The following is a 20,269-nucleotide window of genomic DNA, read 5'->3' as shown; positions in this document are numbered from 1 at the left end:
CATCTTTGAGTTTAGTGTTAGTAGATTATAGTACTCTTCATGTTGTTTCTGGGTCAAGATAGTTGATGAGCATATTACAACTGTAATAAGGAGCCAACATATTTGGATAGTGTTCTGATGTATGAGATAGAAATATACTTTGATATCTTTGATGGCAAGAACCTTTTAGTGTAATTTGACATCATTTAAACATGTAAAGACATGGGTAATAAACCAGTCTTTTTTTCTATATGATACAGGGTACAGATTTTAAATTTCAGCAGTATAATTAAGACTTTGCTTTATGTTCTTTATTACTAATATGAATATTTTTCAATCAAACTTTTCAACGACAGTTCTTATAATTTGGTTTGAAACAGCTGGAAATCATCAGCTGGTTGTGTGATTTTCAGGTACCTGTATTAAAACTGAAATAGTCAAATGCTTTGATATACAATATAATGGAACAATTATGTTATTTTCAGTTATTTTATGGTTTAGGATTATGAGTTCACATACATATAACTATTTGTCTTACATTTTATGCCAGATGACCTTGACTTTTCTTATAGAGACTTTAAATTCCTTCACACCCATATATAAAACCATACTCTAAATTATTTGTTTAGTTCTATACCATAATAGTATATAATATATAATAAATATTATAGTATTTGTTCAATTATTCTTAACTAATCCTTTGGCTATCATTTAAAATATTTTACAAAAATAATTTTTCCAAATAGTGCTAAAGATAGTATCTGAACTGGGATAACACAATAGAAAAATTTCATTCAAGATTTTGGAGTTCAGAGTAGGTAGTACAGATAAACTACTGCTTTTACAGAACAGTTTCTGAATAAAATCCCTTGTTGTTCAGGTGTATCATGTTTACTCATTTTAAAAATACTAATCTATACTTACCAGCATCATATACTTTTCTCTAGTGTTAATGAGTTGGTAACTATTAACCTCAATAATTGCTTACCTTAGTCTTACATCTCCCACAAAAATTATCCCTGAGATTTTACTGTGAAACTCTGTTTACATCCAATTTTTAAAAATTTTCCTACTGAAGCAAGGATTCCTTTATCTGCATACTGTTATGAAATGTTCTTGTATAAAACTATACTATGTTAAACTAAACTATACTATCTTAATGGTATTAAGATATATGTAATCTACATTTGAAATTCCATAGTATCTAATAATTGTCTATCAAAGAGAAAAAATAACAGAAAGGAGTTTCAGTAGTTGAAAGGGACCCAACTAGTTTCGAAAGAGAAAAAACTTTGAGATATGATATATATTTGGAGAAGTTCACAGTGATTTCCTTTGAATGGTTTCTTGATTTTTTTCCTCATATTGAGGATTAATACGATGTCTTGATAGCTAGAACAAAGTATGGGAGTAAAAAATTATAGACAACTAAGAAAATGGGTGGTATTCATTTGACAGAGAAATAGACTGTGGGGGAATACAGATCTTGAATTGGCAGAAAGTAAAGATTAAGGAAAACATTCATAAAAGTTGGAAAGGCAAAACTACAAATTATATTAGCAATTACTTTAAAATTCTGATTTGTAATAATAATCTAAAACACAATTATGCAAAATGGGTAATATGATTTTGTGTTTATTTCTTCAAAAATAAAAAAATAATAATTAAAAATATTTTTATAGAGGGTAATGATGGGGAAGGGACAAAGAAGAAAGAAAATATAAATAACATATGGGAAATAGTTTCATATGACTATCTACAAGGAGATTATTTATCAAAATATTATTAGAAGATCCTAAAGTTGTGTTTGTTATAATGAAAAATATTACATTAATTTGGCTCTTGATAAGAAGTAACTCGTAGCTACAGATAAAATGTTCTCATTTCCCCTGTTCCAATGCAAATTAGATTATAGCCATAACTTCCTGATAAATTACAATAGTAATCAGCAAGAAATTAAAAATAACCATGATATGACAGTAAATGATAATCTCAAACATTTTGTTCATTGTGTTTGTTGAAAATGCCAAATCTTTATTCTGCATACAGTAGAGATAGGGTCCCTGGGAAATTGGAGGGGTTTTGTGATATAATCACCTACAATATTGCAATATTGAGCCCTTCAGTATTGAATGTTATAGGTGCTGGAGATATAGTAGTGAAAACTACCAAAGTCAAGGTTTTCATAGTATTTACATTCCCTTGGGAAAATAAAGACAATTAAAAAAAGAGATAAAGGCATGTAAAGTATGTCAATTTGCATTAAATATCATTGAGAAAAAAAGTAGAGTAAGAGAAACTTTTTTAGGATACAAATAATTTGAACAAATTACCTGAGAATACTTCATTGTAATAAAATATTTCTATTCTTGCCTTTTTTATTGTCAAAATTTTACTACTAATAACCTGATAGTATATTGTTATGCTCCATGTCTAATTACACATGATCTATTTCTCCACTTTTCCCCATATTACAAAGAGAAGATTATTATTCTGGTAGATTCAGATCATGCAGAGAAAGGATTTCAGATAATAGTGATCCAAGGCAATAAAGATTGACATCTTGTTTGCTTTCAGAAACTACAACTAAATAGCTAGCAGAGTGTTGAATTAGCCCATGAACAGATGTGTGGGAGTCTTGGAGCAAAATCGTTTTAATCAGAATGATTTTAACCCTATTAACATTTTTAGATCAGATGAAGCTAAATAGCATTTAGTACATAGTTTATTAACAATCTAGTTTTGGTTTTGGTTACTGAAAGCATACATCAAAAATGTAACTAAATTAGAAATTTGAGTGAGATTTAGGCTCATTTGACAATATAGTAGGTGATTCATTGTTGGTGATAAATAACCTTTTTTTTTTTTTTTTTTTTTAGGAATTAGTCTGTTTAAGTGAGCAAAAACTGAGGTTACTTCCATCCCTGGAACATTTACTGAGTCTTGGGATACAGGAAGGTAGAGGACCAAATCCACCATAGAGAAAGCTTTGTTGGGACAATAGAGATCAACCAAAATTTTAAACACTTTATTTTTTGTATAACTTCCCTTTTCAAGATATAATTCACATACCATACCATTCACCCACTTTAAATGTTCAGTTTAATTCTTTTAGTATATTCACAAGATTGTGCAACCATCATTACAATTAATTTTAGAATATTTTGTCCCCATTAAAGAAGCCCCAGTTCCATTGGCAGTCATTCCCCATCCCTCCAAACTCCCCATATCCTAGGCAATCATTTAGTTACTTCATATTTCTATGGTTTTGGCTATTCTGGACATTTCATTCAGTCATTTTGTGGCCAAATAATATTCCATTTTGGTTATCCATTCATCAGTTGATGGACATTTGGATTGTTTCCACCTTTTAACTTTTTGACTATTATGACTAATGCTTCTATAAACACATGTGTACACTTTTTTCTGTTGATGTCTATTTTCATTTTGGGGGTATATATATACCACAGAGTGGAATGCTGGGTTATACAGTAACTCTACATTTCTTTTTCTGAAGAACTGTCAAACTGTTTTCCAAGGTGGCTTTGCCATTTTACATTGCTCTCACCCATGTATGAAGATCCATATCTTCACTAACACTTGTTATTGTCTTTTTTTTAAATTATAGCCATCCCAGTATATGTGAAGTGGTATGTTGTGGTTTTGATTTGCATTTGCCTAATGACTAATGATGTTCAACATCTTGTCATATGATTCTTGGCCATACGTAGATCTTCTTTAGAGAAATGTCTTTTCAAATCTTTGTTCATTTTTAAATTGGGGTATTTGTCTTTTCATTGTATAGTTGTAAATTTCTTTATATGTTCTGCGTACAAGTTGTTTATCAGATACCTGATTTGCAAATATTTTCTTCCATTTTGGGTGTTGTCTTTTCAATTTCTTCATTGTATCATTTGCAACACAAACAAATTTTAATGTTGATAAACCCAATTTATTTTTTTTCTTTTTCATTTATGCTTTTTAAAAATACTTTATTTATTTATTTTCAGAGTAAGACAAAAGGGAGAAAGAGGGAGGGAAACATCTATTGGTTGCATTTCACACACCCCAAAGTGGGGGCCTGGGCTTCAACCCAGGCATGTGCCCTGACTGGGAATCAAACTGGCGACTTGGTTTGCAGGTCGGCACTCAATCCATACCAGCCAGGGCTCATTTATACTTTTCATGTCATACAATAAACATTTGAATGTATAGTCAGTAAACATTTTGAACTAAGCACTATATTAGTTCTAAGCATGAGTGAGTACAGGGGTTGGCAATTTTTCTGAAGTTACATCATAAATTATCATGAATGATTTAATATATTTGAGAAGATGTTTAGAGATAAGGGGCTAAATGGTCATGAAACTACTGTGATTTGAAGTGGCTTGATCAAGGCACTCAGTAGACATATGGATGAGAATGCAACGAGGTACTGATATTTTTAGGACTCACAAGATTTCCTTCCCCTTCCTCTCAACCACTTCTTAAACTCTTAAATAGTAATTTGTGTGTGTGTGTGTGTGAGAGAGTACTTTCCTGTAAGGGTGTGGCATTGAGGTTTAATCCCGGCCCTGGATGTGCTAATAATCATTTATATGTCATGAGCTTTACAATAATTGTGTCATTTAATTTTCCTAAGATCCTACATCCAACTTCACCAACTCACTCATGTTGTTTCAGAAACTTGGTTCTTTCTAAAGTGCACTTTCCCATGTAACTTCCTGAAGTGGGGCTTCTCATTGTTTTATGCTCTATGTATCTCACATCCCTCAAATTTCCTTTGAGTTGTATGCTCTCTGGAAACCACTCCCCATCTTCTCTGTTTACTATAATTTACTGGCATTTTGTTTACTCTCTCATGTGCATCAAGGCTTTAGCATCTTGTTCACATATTTCCCCTCAGACTTGAGACTTACTATTCTTCTATGTGTCTTCATCTGTAGGTTAACCACTTCTTTACTTCCAGTGGTTCCTTGTGGTCTCCTAGATCAGATTCAAACTTCTCAAAATAGTACTCAGTGCTCCAGACCTAACTGTGTAACATTAGTATACCCAGGGCTTAATGCTAATTGACCATGATAGCCAGAGCTGTACTTTTTGTGACCCAACCAACTACCACAGTCAGTGAGCAGTCCCAGCTCTGTGCCATTGCTTGTGCAGTTCCTAGCATTTAAACTGTTCTCTTCTCTTTTATTTATATTCTCTTCACCATTTAACACCCTATTCCAGTTCTTCCTTTTCCTTCACTACTCATCACTATTTTCTATTATACTTGTTTGAGCCAGACAGTTAATACTTATTATGAATTGTTTATTTACTATAGTTTCTAATACTCCGTACAGTTCAATTTAACACTAAGAATATGCACTTTTATTTTCTTATGATTTTGTGTTTGTAAGATTTTTCTTCTCAATAGATAACAGTTATTGTAAGTTAATGTTACACATCAATGAGCACTTAATGTTTATACACTGACTTCCTTTGGAAATCTTGAATCTCTATGAGTGAGATAAGTTTTATTTAGTAATAACAATAATAAACTATTTTATCTTTTGTTGATTTGGAGAGAAATGTGTAACTGCAATCACTGTGCATATTCCTTCTCTTTAGATGAGCTTGATATTCTACATGAATGTGTGTGTGTGTGTGTTTCCCCCCAGATCAGACTGTGTTGGTTTTATGACAGTACTCAATATTAAAGTCTCAGGACTCACATCAAAATATCACAAAATTGATTATAATAGAAAATTATATATCATTCATGTCATGCAGTTCTATATGAAAGTTTGGGAATTATCTAAATATGATCTTTAATTTTTTTTCTTTTAAAAAAGTAGCTAACCAACCAACAGTATTAAGACAGTATTTATATACGTGCTTCTTTTCTTTCTGAGTGGGATGACAAATCAACAGTGTGCAACTGCTGTGCTCCTAGATGACAAAGGTCAGTGAACTGTACTTGTCTTGGATTCCCACTTCTGTTGGTTTTAGTACAATGCAATATCTGTGCTAGTTGACAGGCAGCCATCTGAAATCTCCAACAGAAAATAACTGATATGTGTCTGTAACCAACACACCTGATCTTTGGCAAAGTAATTTGAAAATGTGTGTTACATTTTATCAAGTGACAAAAATTTTAGGTAATATGTTTCTAGAATCTCTCAGGTGTAAACTCTAAAGGGCTCTTGTTATTACTTGAGCATCTTGCTCACTCCTTTGCTGTTTACTTCTTAAAAGTAATAAAAGTGAAAAATGCGAAGGAAACAAACCAGATTCCAAGGACATTTGCTGTGCCAATTGCACACATCTACTATAGCACTTGTCAAATTGTCATATTTAGATTGTGAATTATTTATTTTTTTGATGGCAAGAATTATGCTTTATTTCATTTCTGAACCTAGTTCACACAGTACATGGCTTATAATAGGTGCTCAATAAATAGTTGCTGAATTTACCCATATGTTTCTGGAATGGACTAATAAAGAATGAAGCTTTCATACTTAGTCTGAAAATGAATAATTATTATTGTTTTTTGGTTAAAGGAAAATTTTATTTATTTATTTTTATTTTTGTTTTTTAAGTGTATTTTATTGATTATGTTCTCACCTTAGTCCCAATTTTTCCCCTTTGCCCCACTCTGCCCAGTACCCCCCCCTTTTTGTCCAGCAATCCCACCCCCCTTATTTCATGTCCATGGGTCATGCATATAGTTCTGTGGCTTTACCCTTTTCTATGTTATTCTTAACTTACCCCAGTCTATTTTGTATCAACCAGCTATGCTTCTTAATCCCTGTATCATTTTCCATTTCTCCCCTTTCCCCCTCCCAGCTGATAACCCTTCAAATGATCCCCATAACAATGATTCTGTTCCTATTCTGGTTTGCTTAGTTGGGTTTTTTTTTTTTTTTTTTTTTTTTTTTTTTTTTTTTTTAGATCTAGTTGTTAATAGTTGTGTTTGTTGCCATCTTAATGTTCATAATTTTGATCTTCTTTTTCTTAAGTAAGTCCCTTTGACATTTCATGTAATCATAGCTCGGTGATGATGAACTCTTTTAGCTTTACCTTGTCTGGGAAGCACTTTATCTGGCCTTCTATTCTAAATGATAGCTTTGCTGAATAGAGTAATCTTGGTTGTAAGTCCTTGCTTTTCATCACATTGAATACTTCTTGCCAGTCTCTTCTAGTCTGCAAAGTTTCTTTTGAGAAATCAGCTGACAGTATTAGAGGAACCCATTTGTAGGAAACTCTCTGCTTTTCTCTTGCTGCTTTTAAGATTCTCTCTTTATCTTGAACCTTTAGCATTTTAATTATGATGTTTCTTGGTGTGGTACTTTTTGGGTCTAGCTTGTTTGGGACTCTCTGTGCTTCCTGGAATTGTATGTCTATTTTCTTCACCAAATATGGGGAGTTTTTCTTCTTTATTTTCTCACATAAGTTTTCAATTTCTTGATCTTCCTCTTCTCCTCTGGCACCCCTATGATTCAGATGTTGGCTAAGTCTCTCCTCATTTTTTTCAATTCTTGTTTCCTCATTCTGTACTGATTAACTGTTTTTTTTCTCTTCCTTATGTTCCAAACCATTGATCTGAACCCTGGTTTCCTTCCCTTCACCATTAGTTTTGTGTGGATTTTCCTTCATTTCATGTAGTATAGCCTGCACTTCTTCCCTTATGCGTTTGCCATACTTAAGCATATCTGTCAAGCCTGTGAGCATCTTTATTACCAGTGTTTGGAACTCTGGATCTGTTGGGTTGGCTATCTTCTTTTTTGTTAGGTTGGCTATCTCCTTGTCACTTAGTTCTTCCACTGGAATCTTGATCCATTCCCTCTTTTGGGCCATACTTCTCTGTCTCCTCATCTTGACAGGCTCCTGTGTTTGTTTGCCTCTGTGTCTTAGGTAGATCTGTTGCACCTGTTACATTGTAAGGGGCAGAGCCTTAGATATGCATCAGTAGAGGGCGACCTCTTTCACCAGGTAGTGGCACTGTGTGGGGGGGGAGGGATCCGAGAGGGAACAATGACGCCTGCTCAGCACTCGCCCCTTTTTCAGGTATTTCTCCCACTTCTGTATGGGACTGGCACCTCTCTAGTTATTGCCCTGGCCGTCGTTCCTAGAGTGGGTGGGTTTGCAGATGTTCTAGGACCATGGGGCCCTTTAAACAAGCGGACTCTGCTGAGAGACCAGCAGTTTCTTCCTGCACCCCAACCCCCACTGGTCTGCACAGTCAGAAGCAATGAGGCTTTATTTTCCCCGGTGCTGGAACCGTGAGCTGTGTGGTCTGGTCTGGTGCTGGGAGTGCTCCCCAGGTGTCCCTCCCGACTTTTTTAAATGCGTGACTGCACTTTCTGTTGGCCTGCCACTGCTGCTGCTGCTTGCCACCACACTGCATCCTCTCCACCCTGGCTCTGCCCCTCCTACCTGTCTGGATGAGTATTTCTTCTTATATCTTTGTTTGTTGGACTTCCATGCAGCTCGGTTTTCTGGAACTTCTGGTTGTCTCTAGTTTTGGAGTAGTTGTATTTCTTCTTAGTTGTGGAAGGAGATGCAGTGTGTCTCTATAGGCCTCCGTCTTGGCTGGAAGTCTGAAAATGAATTCTTAATGTTGGATTCATTGAGCAAAAACTGTATATTAATAGATTCATAAATAACAACACTCATGTCACATTTTATAGTCGAAAAAATATTTTCAACAACTACTGAATTCTTCAATGAGTAAATGACATCCAGAATAATTGACCAGAATACTGAGGCTACACTGTATACATAATAAATGTGTATGGGTTTGATCTCATAGCTGGAGATGAATAGAGTGTAGTTTGTATTTTAGTCATTATAGGAACATTTAAGCCTTCTATATATGAACCATGTTCTTCTTTCCTCATTTTAAAACTTTATTTTTCTAGAGATCATATTCTGCCTATCTTGTCTCATCTTCACACCCAGATAATACTTAAAGAACATGAAAATTACCTTGACAGAATACCAGAGAACTTTCTAGATATGAGACATTCAGAAACTGGTACTAAATCACAGGGCAACACAAAAGGCAAAGCTATTGGATAGAAAATATGTGAAGTTTAGCTATAGTTCACCACTTCCCACTTTCCATACTTACTTCTTCCATTTTAAGGAAAAATAGAAACTCATGTATTACTTAACAAATACTTACATGCTTCCGTGGTACTCAAATCAAGTCCTTGCTGCTTAGGATAGAATTTCTTCCTTTTCCTTGGCATATTAAGATGTCTTTTGGAAGAATTTATGGAAAACTGAATCATAAAGAATCATAGTTAACAGGCTTTGGAAATAATCTAGATAAAATCCTGACTCTATCTGTTAGTAGCTGTGGCAGAAATTAGTGGTTTGCTCCTCTGTCCTCCCATCTTCAACCCTTTCTTTTTGTACCTTTTGCTGATTGAGAATGACTCAAATGGTCAGTTTTTTTTCCCTAAACCTTAACCCCGGACAACCACTGGTCTAATTTCTATCAATATAAAGTTGTTTGATTTAAACTTTCATATAAATTAAATTATTCACTATGTACTCTTTAGTGTTCAGTTTCAGTTGGCATGGTATCTGTGAGGTTCAACCATATTACATTGGTTTGTCCTTTTAATTGTGTGTGTTTAGTCCATTTACATTTAGTATAATTATTAAAATGTTTGGGTTTAAGTATACTATTTCACTATTTTTAATATTTCTATTTCTTATGTTTTTTGCTCTGCTGCTCTTTTTTCCTGATTCTGACTTTTGGGATGATTGAATATGTTTTGTGTTCCATATTATTTTGTCTATTGGCTTCTTAGCTATATACCTTTTAAAAATATATTTTATTGATTATGTTATTACAGTTGTCCCTATTTTTCCCCCTTTGCGCTTCTCCACGCAGCACCTGCAACTCCCTTAGGCAGTCCCCACACTATTGTTCATGTCCACGGGGGCAATGCATATATGTTCTTTGGGCACTATATTCTCTGTGTTGTACTTTACATCACGATGATTATTCTGCAACAACCAATTTGTACTTCTTAAATCCTTTATCTTTTTCTCAACCCCCATTTGCCCTCCCTTCTGACAACCATTAAAACTTTCTCTGTATAGATGATTTTGTTTCTGTTCTACTTGTTTACTTACTTTATTTTTTAGATTTGGTTGTTGATAGAGATGTATTTATTGCCATTTTATTGTTTGTAGTTTTGATCTTCTTCTTCTTAAAGAAGATCCTTTAATATTTCATATAATACTTGTTTGGGGGTAATGAACTCCTTTCTTTTTTTTTTTTTTCTTTTTTTTTTTTTTTTTTTTTGGCCTTAGAAATTCTTTATCTATCTTTCAATTCTAAATGATACCTTTGATGGATAGAGTAATCTTGGTTGTAGGTCTTTGCTTTTTATCACTTTGACTATTTCTTGATAATCCCTTCTATCCTGCAACATTTCTTTTGAGAAATCAGTTGACCATCTTATGGGAGCTCCCTTGTAGAAAACTAACTGCTTTTCCCTTGATGCTTTTAAGATTCTTCATCATTTTAATTATGATGTGTCTTGGTGTGTGCCTCTTTGGATTCATCTTGTTTGGAACTCTCTGTGCTTCCCAGACTTGTAATGTCTATTGCCTTCACCAAATTAGGGAGGTTTTCTGTCATTATTTTTTCAAACAGATTTCTAATTTCTTACTCTTTCTCCTCTCCTCTGGCACCCCCATGATGCAAATGTTGATAGCTTGATGCTTCCCCAGAGGGTCCTTAAACTATTCTTGTTTTTTGGGATTCCTTTTTCTTCTTGTTGTTCTGATTGGTTGTTTTTTTACTTCCTTATAGTCCAAATTGCTGATTTGATTTTCAGATTTATCCACTTTACAGTTGATTTCTTATAAATTGTTCATTTTAATTAATGTGTCCTTCATTTCTGACAGAATCTTTTTTATGCTGTTGAGATTCTCATTAAGTTCCTTGAGCATCCTTATAACCAGTGTTTTGAACTCTGCAACTGATAGATTGCTTATCTCCATTTTGTTTAGTTTTTTTTCTGGAGTTTTGTTCTGTTCTTTCATTTGGGCCGCTTTTTTTTTTTTTTTTTTTTGTCACCTCATTTTGGCAGCCTCCCTGTGTTTGATTCTATGTATTGGGTAGAGCTGCTATGTCTTTCATTCTTGGTAGAGTGACTTATGCAGTAGGTGTCCTGTAGGATCTAGTGGAACAGCCTCCCCTTGAATTGTGCCCACCTTTTGGCTGTGTACACCATCCTCTTGTACTTGAGCCTTGATTGCTGTGGCACATCCAAGGTCAGCCTTCCCCTGTGTTCTGTCTAGGGTCACACAGCATAAGCTACAAAGCTATCTGCAGATGGCTGCTACTTGTGCTGGGCTTGGAGGTGCCAAGGTGAGGCCGAGCAGTGAACCAAGCCAGCTTCTGCTAGTTCTAGACCTTAGAACTTAGCAAGATATATGGGGCTTGTTGAGGCCAGATCTTCTTGTTTGAGAGAAGTTAGTAAAATCTGAAGCATGATCCAAGACAAGGCGTTTGTATGGAAAAGCCACTGGAAACAGCTTGGGTAGACCTTAAAGTTGGGTGGGATGGAGCCTCAGGGAATCAATACTGTGGGGCTAACAGTGTGAGCCAGGTTGATAGAGTCTCAGATATGGTACCTGCCTGCTGGTTCTTTGTGTGTGTGTGTGGGGGGGGCTCAGAAAAGAAACAATGGCCTGTGCCCACATCTCTTTCTGGGAGAAACCTATACTCCCAGCCCTTGCCCTGATACCAGATAATTCAGTTCATTTCTGTATGTCTCTGGTGCTGTTCATACTGCTGCCCTTGTGTTGGAGCTCAGAGGGACTGAGTCTTGAGTAAGTCCATGTGCAGGCCTTTTAAAAGGATCTGCCAGGGAGTTCGGCAGTTTCTGTCTTCCACGGCCTCAATCTCCACCAGTTTTTATAGCCAGAATTTATGGAGACCTATCTTCCTGCCACTGGAACCCTGGGCTGGGAAGCCTGGTGTGGGGCTGAGCCCATCGCTCCTGCAATATCCTTCTCAATTGTTATCTGCTACACATCTCCATCCCTGCTACCAGTCTTGATGTGGTTTCTTCTTTAATTCCACTGTTGTAGGCCTTTCATTCAGCTTGATTTCTGATGGTTCTGAATAATGGTGTTCTGTAGTTTAGTTGTAATTTTTATGTGGTTTTGCAAGGAGGCAAGCTGTGTTCATCTATGCTGACATCTTAACCATAAGTGTAGCTATATACCTTTTATTATTTTCTTAGTAGTGGTTGATCTAGGGCTTACATGATATGTCCTTAACATAACATCACTTATCTAAAGGCAATATTCTACATTTTTGTATTTTCTACTTTCTTTTCACACCTACCACTTCTCATTTCACAAATATAATGTTAATCAGTATTATTCTATTATACCCTCTCCAAAATTTCATTTAAAAATACTCAAGTGAATGTTCATTTTTCTGGTACCAATTTTAAATTCCTAACATGGCTTTTTAAATCCATTATGTTTTGGGCTTAGTACACAACTCTAACCTCATCTATTGCCACTTTAACTGCAGGAATACTGATTTTCTTATAGTTCTTCAAATGCATCTTGGAGTTTGAAACCTCTTTGTTTGGAATATGCATCTTCTTTTGCCATTTTAAGAATTTTTCTGAGTAATTGTATATCTGTGAAACTTCCCGACTCCACTCCTTCAGGAAACATTAATCATTCTCGACTCTATTCTACTTACATGGGATGCTTCTTGTGCTCCACTTCAGGTATTCTTTGCCTTACCTCTTATTTCAGCCACGGCTACAAGGACAATTTCTATGCAGGTGCTGCCCATCTCTATGCAGGTACCACCTGACAGTGTCTGCTCAGGCTTGTGCAGTTTACCACTCCCTCCCTCACTCTAACCACAATGGATTCTTTACTTGATGGTGAAGTAGCATGGGACACCCCTGGGATTATGTTTATCACTCAAGCATATGAAAACCCAGAAGTGATGAAGAGTTAATGCTCTGGAGGATTATCTTGGCCAGTGAAGAACAGAGTAATGGATAAATGCTCCCAGCTTTCTTTCCCTTGGAGATTATCAGGGTGGTTTATAAGACTGAATATCCAGCCATGTGTATGGGTAGCCAGCCAATTTAATAATGAATCTTGATTTGACTGCTCTTCCTTTCCTACTTTGCTCCCTCTTTCCTGTTGTTCCATGGACCACACTCCTTTGTCTTAGGCTCTGTATTCTGAGGAATCCAGGCCACGATAATACATTTATTTCCTTGATAACAATGTATTGTAATTATTTAAATGTCTGTTGCTTCCTCCAGACCAGTGATTTTTCTAACATCTTAGAGCAGTAATGTATCAAATCCAAAAATATACAATTGGTAAAAGTAGAGCAAGCCTGATTAAAATGAGAATGAGGGCAGAGGCTTTGAAAAGCAAAAACAATGTACTAATTAAGCTATAACTTCATTAGAGTTAGACACTATGTCTTATTAATCTTTGACTCCTAAAGAACCTGGTATAGTGGCTTGCTCACAGCAGGCAATCTATAATGTTTGTTAAACTGAACTAAATTGAATTGAGAAAAACTGAAGTTTAGAAAATATGAATAATATTACTTAGCACACAGTGGTTGTAAATAAAGGAAGAAACAAAACAGAAATATAGTTTTAGAAAAGTGAGGTTTAGTAGAAAAGGCAGTAAATATTTTCTGTAAACTCAAGTTTTCCCATTCTTGAATAGGTATATAACTTTCAAACTGTTGTCCTGGTTTCTGCTATATACCAGCAGTAACATTACAATTGAATTTTTAAAAATCCCCCATTTGTTAAATTGTTTAACAAGATGAAAGGTATGGAAAAGTTATCATTTATAATTATTTTTTACTCACAAATGTAAAAGCTAAAGATAATTTCTAGAAAGTAAACATGCCACTATAAAACCAAAGAGCCACAAATGGAAGCTCCTCTTATGTATTATAATTATGATTGATATGGAAAGGTATCATCACTTATTTAAAATGACAGAAACTCCAGAAGGATAGATTTTTGAAATTAGTTCATGTGAGGAAGTTGTTTTGAACATTTGTAGGTAGGGAATAAAGCCCAAATGGAAAAACCTTGCCAGGAATTTATGCTCTAAAAAATCAGCAAGGTATATATTTTGAATGAATAAAGTATTTTATCAATTGATCCACCAATCCAACCACTCACTCATCCATCATAATGATATTGGGGTTAGCATAGGAAGCCTGTGATAGTGTTTATTTAATACCATCTGTCAATAAGGTTTTTTTTTTTTTTTTTTGATGTTGTTGTTAATCATATTTCTTTAAACCAGAACTTTAAGCTTTATGGAAAGCAAGTTAGTGACTGATCTCATTTTCTTTGGAGTAAAAGTTGAACTTATTTATGGTATTTGTGAGCAAAATATAGTCTTAAAATATATCTATCATAAATGTAACACCTACTTTGTGCTAAGTCCTGAAGATTCAGTAGTGAAATAGTTTTTAGATATTAGAGATAGAAGGTACACCAAGAGAGATTATAGGATATACCAAAGGGCATAGTTACTGACTAATGACACAGTCATGTAGAGAGGTTAAGTGACTTGCCCAAGACCACAAAGCTTATAAATTATTCCTCAGAATATAGTTATTTTTAGGTATTATTTTTGTTTGCATTAATAATATCCCTAAGCATTACTGAATGATAAACTATGAAGACAGACAATGGCAAAAGGGAGCTGTGTAAATGAAAAAAACACCAAAAAAGAAACTCTCGGAAAGAGAAGGGATTAGAGATAAATTGGGAAGTGGGGAAAATATTTATGAAAATTTCAGTTCATTGGGAAATTTTTAAAGCTTGGATTTTTTATTTTGTTAAGTTACATTTGATTTAAAAAATACAAAGAGATAAACTAATGACAATTTACTGAGAGTTCAACATACTCTAGGCACTTGAATATATAGTAACTCATTTAATTAATATCTGCAACTGTTCTGTAAAATATTGTATTATTAAATCTTAATGGCCATTTCTGCCTGGTGTTACATGTATGTGTCATTCCTTAGTGATCACCGTTGTCCAGAGTCTGACACACAGCTTTCAGGTTCAGAAACTGGGTTACTGTGTGGTCGGTCACCCAGATGTTGACAGGCCCAGGCAAATTGATTCCTTCTAACCAAATTTACAAGAGTCTGATTATAAACCAGAACATCAATTTACAAGTCTCTATGAGGAAATTAACTGCCAAGTAGACTAGAATAGTCATGTCTGCTTGTCAGCACATTTTATTTCCTGTGGCAAAGAAACATTGGGAAATAAAATTAAGGACAGAAGGATGCCAAAGAAGTATAAAATTAGAAGAATGTGAGTTGGATGCTTTTAATAAGGAAATTGTCCTTTATTTATTGGAATCCAGTATGCCTTCTCCACCATAAAATTATACCTGTTTGCCTAAGGGATCCAAATATTATTGCAACCAGTCTGATCTTTCTCTGTTAATATGCCTCAGATCATGGCCAGTTGTGGACTCCGCTGCAGCAAGACAGAGAAGATTGAAAGTTTAGTATTGGATTATAATTAGAAGTTTGAAGCAAGACTTAGAAGTTTCAAAGTTTTAGGAAGTGAAAAAACATGCGTGTAACAAGCAATATGAAATGTCAGCTCTGGGCATCTTAACATGTAACAGTGAAAATGCAAAATTAAAGAAAATTGTGATAACATTTTCAAAGTGATTTAAAAATAATCTTGAAACAGTTTTTAATTTGGATATACTAATAAGGAATAAAAATAAAAATCAAAGAAAAGAACCTTCAGAGAGAAGAATAGTTACATCAACTAATAAATGTAGAAGGAATAGTGGAGGTAGAAAATCACCACTTTGCAATCACTGTGGTTGATTCAGAGAATAATCAGTGGATTCTAAAAATTTTAAGACGTACAGAACATATTGATACATTATCATACCATCTCCCCAGAGATTTCTTATTATTTCCAAAGTGAGAAATGGTAATTTTACAGTGGAGAAACCTGACAGACACCACTTTATTGAGTGATCAAAATTAATATCATTAGTGATGAGATAAACAGATTTGATTCCTGATGTGATATGCTGAGAAAGTCACAACATGGTTTATATAGTATTCCTGCCAAAAATGTATAACCTGAATCTAATCATGTGGAAATATCAGACAGACCCAAAGGGACTGTTGAAAAATTTCAATGTCTTGAAAGAGAAAGTGTGAAGAACTGTTGTTGATGAAGAAGACTAACAAGACATGCCAATATTACAAATTACATGTACTATGTAATTTTGTATCTGGATCAGAAAAAAAATTGTGTAAAGGACATTATGGAGATAATTGTATAGAAATGAAAAAGACTGTATGTTATATAAAAGTATTGTATAATTGTTATATTTTTTAATTTGATGAATGTACTGTGGCTACATAAGAGAATGTCTTTGTTCTTAGGAAATGAACACTGAAGTATGTATGTATAAGGGCATGATTCTGCAAATAACTCTTAAATGATTCAGGAAAAATATTTTGTGATGTGTGTGTAGAAACAGAAATAAAATATGATAAAATCATAACAACTGGTGAATCTGGTTGAGAAGTATTCAGTAATTCTTTGCTCTATGCTTCCAACTCTTATGTAAGTTTGAAATTATTTCAACATTACAAATAAATTTTGTAATGAGTGATTATTAATCACCTTTCTCAGAAAGGTGTTCTTTCCCCGAGTCACTGTAACTGAATAGAAAGCATTTGATAATGCTGAAGTGAAAGTGTGGACTCCATGAGACAGAACTCATGGCGGAGTCGGCAGATGAACCTGCAATATTATTTATCAGCATAATTCAGAAAACAAAGTCAACTTTCTTATAACTCTCCCAGAAGTATTTTACCTTATATGAAAAACACAGTTCATTTTATAAACATTAATGGGCCTCCTATTATATGTCACATACTTTGCTGGGCACCGGGGGAATATGATGATGGCTATCTCCTATTCTCAGGTTACTCACAGGGAGGGGGAAACTATACAAATTTAATATGCAACAGTAAATGTAAACCTAGAGAAAAAGTCAGTGGAGAATGCATTAATTAAGACAATATTGGGGAGGGAGGAAGGGGTGGCATGGTGGAAGGGAATGACAATGAGGTCCAGGAGTTTTCCTCTTGGTGGTTTCAGGCAAAGGGAGCAGTAAGTAATTATAAGAAAGCGTAGGCTGTTTGGGGACTCTAAAGTGACCTGGAATTGCTGAAGTGTATAATAGCTTTCTGATTTTCAGTTTGTAATAATAAAAAATAAATTATTTTTAGTATAGTATTGTTTAGCTATGAATATAAAACATTAAAATGGTATGAAATAACTAACACTAGAGAACATATAAGACAACTTGATCCTTTGATGAAGTTTTTATTTTGTATGACATGGCATCTCATTATAACTTGTGATTCTTCCTTTGACCTTGTACCTACAATAATTTTTGTCAAATTTGAGTAATATATGGACCATTTAAAAAAAATTGATTTATTTTTAGAAGGTGGGGGAGAAAGAGAGAAAGAAACTCATTTTGTTTCACTTCTTTGTTCCACTTATTTGTACATTCACTGGTTGTTTCTTCTATGAGCTCTGACTGAGGATTGAACCCGCAACCTTGGCATATCAGGATGACACTCTGACCAACTGAGCTACCTGGCCAGGGCCAGATATAAACTTTTTTCTTTTAAGGAAAAAAATTCCTCAATTCTCAATAGTGGGTGGATCTCAGTTTGAGAAATACTGAGTTGTAGATGAAAGTCTAATTTTATGACAATATCCTTTCCATTACAAATTGTGACTATAAAAGAGATATTGTGTTTTCAGTTGATAAAATATTTTTGTATTATTAAAATGAAAACAAAACAAATAATTAAACATAATCATCAAACAATGAAAAATATTGGCAGCCATTGAAGCCAAATCTTAATATTCTTAATGTGCAAGTTTTACAAAAATTGTTAAGTAATACATTTAGGCACCCATAAGTACATGGACAAACATCCCAAGTGAATAATTTATAAAAGATGAAATAAAAATTATTAATAAGCACATAAAATGTTTACCTTCAAAAATAACTAAAAACAGCAATTTGAAATGTGAGAACATTTTTTGACTGTAAAATTAGTAGATGCTTCAAAATGTTATAACCTGTATTGATGAGGATTTTTAATAATAGAAAAAATTGCAAGCAGTCTAATTATTCAATGGTGTGTACATAGTTTAAAAATGCATTGATGTAGTATGACATTACTTGAACGATAAATTAATGTTTTTGAAAATTTTTAATAATCAAAATGCTGATGCTATCATTAAATATGAGAAACTTTGAACAAAAATGTATCATTTAACCTTGTCACAATGTACATAGAAGATTTCAGTAATTATACTATAACAATGAAAGTTGTTATCAGTAGGGGAAGCTGGGTGAAGCGTATACAGAAGTTTTCTGTACTATTTTTGCAACATTTATCTAAGTCTAAAATTATTTCAAAATAAAAAGTTAAAAAATATATATAGAAAAAATACTGATGGGAAAAATAAAATTTTAGTAGTGATTTTTATGTGGTAAAATTAAGTAGCTTTTTTTCCTTTCATTTTAAAAACGCTTTTTTTGTGTAACAAATTTTTACAAGTTCTATAAGCATTCTTAAAAAAAACAAAACTCTTCCTATAATTAGGGGAAAAAAGTGAAACTCAGAAGAAGGATGCCATCTGCCACAATCCAACTTGTTGATCAGTGAGGCAGCTAAATGTAAAAAAGAGAAATTTGAATGCTGAAAAAAGGGTGCATAAGGGTGAAGGAGAAGGTCGACACATCGACTGGTTAGGAATGCATTTGCCAGGTGAATGGGAAGTAAGAGAGTAGATAGTAAAAGCAGGGGCTGAGCTAAGTGGAGGAGGCCGTGGCATTGGGAATTTTGTTAGGAGTAAAGAAGAGAATGAAGTCTTCTGAAAAGAGAAGATACCTGCAATATTTTATGTTAGAAGAGAATTAGGGTACTTTTTTGGATATCTAGGGAGCATAAACCATAGTAATTAATGGGAGTATTTCCAAAAGTTGGGTTTTTAATAATTTAAAATCATTTGCTTTAGATAACCATCTTTATGCTTGTTTTTATCACAGACTGCTTTCTAAGCAACTCAGCTTTGCAGTGATTCAGGCCTTCTTCTGAAGACACAGCCTCTTATCTTAATGAGTGACAAAGGTAATTAGCTACTCAAATTAAGTCCCTCTCTTGATCTGGATTTCTATGTAAAATATTATTTGTTCAATATTAAATAAGGACAAATAGATAAGTGAGTATACACCATGGTGTCATTAGGAGCTGTACCTGAAAAACTGCAGCATGTGAGACATTGTGGTTCTCAGTCTTCCCATCCCAAGACCTCTGAAGGTACATGCCATCCTCCCTTCTGTGCTTGAGGGCTCCCTATAGCAGTGATTCTGGCAAAGGTCTGGTGAACAGGGGCTTTATGGTTTGTAAAAGCATGTGCGTCCCCATGTGTACTTAAGTCAGTTCTGAAACTGCCTCTTCTCTGGCATCGCACCCTCCACCTTAAGAGTTGTCACAAGCATCTGTTCGTGATATAGTCTTTCCTACAAGTCATCTAGGCAGCGGCTCAGCTAGCTGCCTGCTGAGCATCCCAACACCAAGGAATAGACCAGAGTCACACACAGTAACTATGCTATTCACTCAGCTTTTATTGAATGCAGGTTCACTAAGAGTACAATATCAACATGCATTAATATCCTACTCACACTAACAATCTAAGAGAATTGTTAACACACACACACACACACACAGCAGTCAGTGGGGAATAATGAACCTGAGTCCCAGAGTCTCAGTCTGCAGGTGCAGGAGACAGCACAGTGGGCAGAGGAGTTGTCAGTGTCTTGCAAGGAAAGATCTCTGAACCCACGTGGGCAGCAGGGCAAGGGAAGTTCTCAGTTCAGCAGGGTAAAACCTCAGGCAGCCGATGCCAAGGGAATCAGCATGGTTTTGGAGCAGTACTCTGGTGTGTGTCGCTCAGCTTTCTCAGCAGTGGTCTGAAACCTGCCTCAGTTATACCTGAAAAGTGGAGTACTCCACTCTTCTGGGTCCTTTTGATAAATGTCTTGGCACCCCTCATGCCAAGTTTGGAATTTGTCCAGGCTCCTATGGGTGGTACATGGCTGTTTTGCTTGACACCCCTGTTAATAAGAGTGGAATTCCCCCCAGTAGCCTATCTATGGG

The sequence above is a fragment of the Furipterus horrens genome, unplaced genomic scaffold (genome assembly GCF_987537825.1).
Source record: "Furipterus horrens unplaced genomic scaffold, mFurHor1.1.pri manual_scaffold_3, whole genome shotgun sequence".
Lineage (NCBI taxonomy): Eukaryota > Metazoa > Chordata > Mammalia > Chiroptera > Furipteridae > Furipterus > Furipterus horrens.
The sequence above is the reverse complement of the archived record's forward strand: the minus strand, read 5'-3'. Positions refer to the sequence as shown.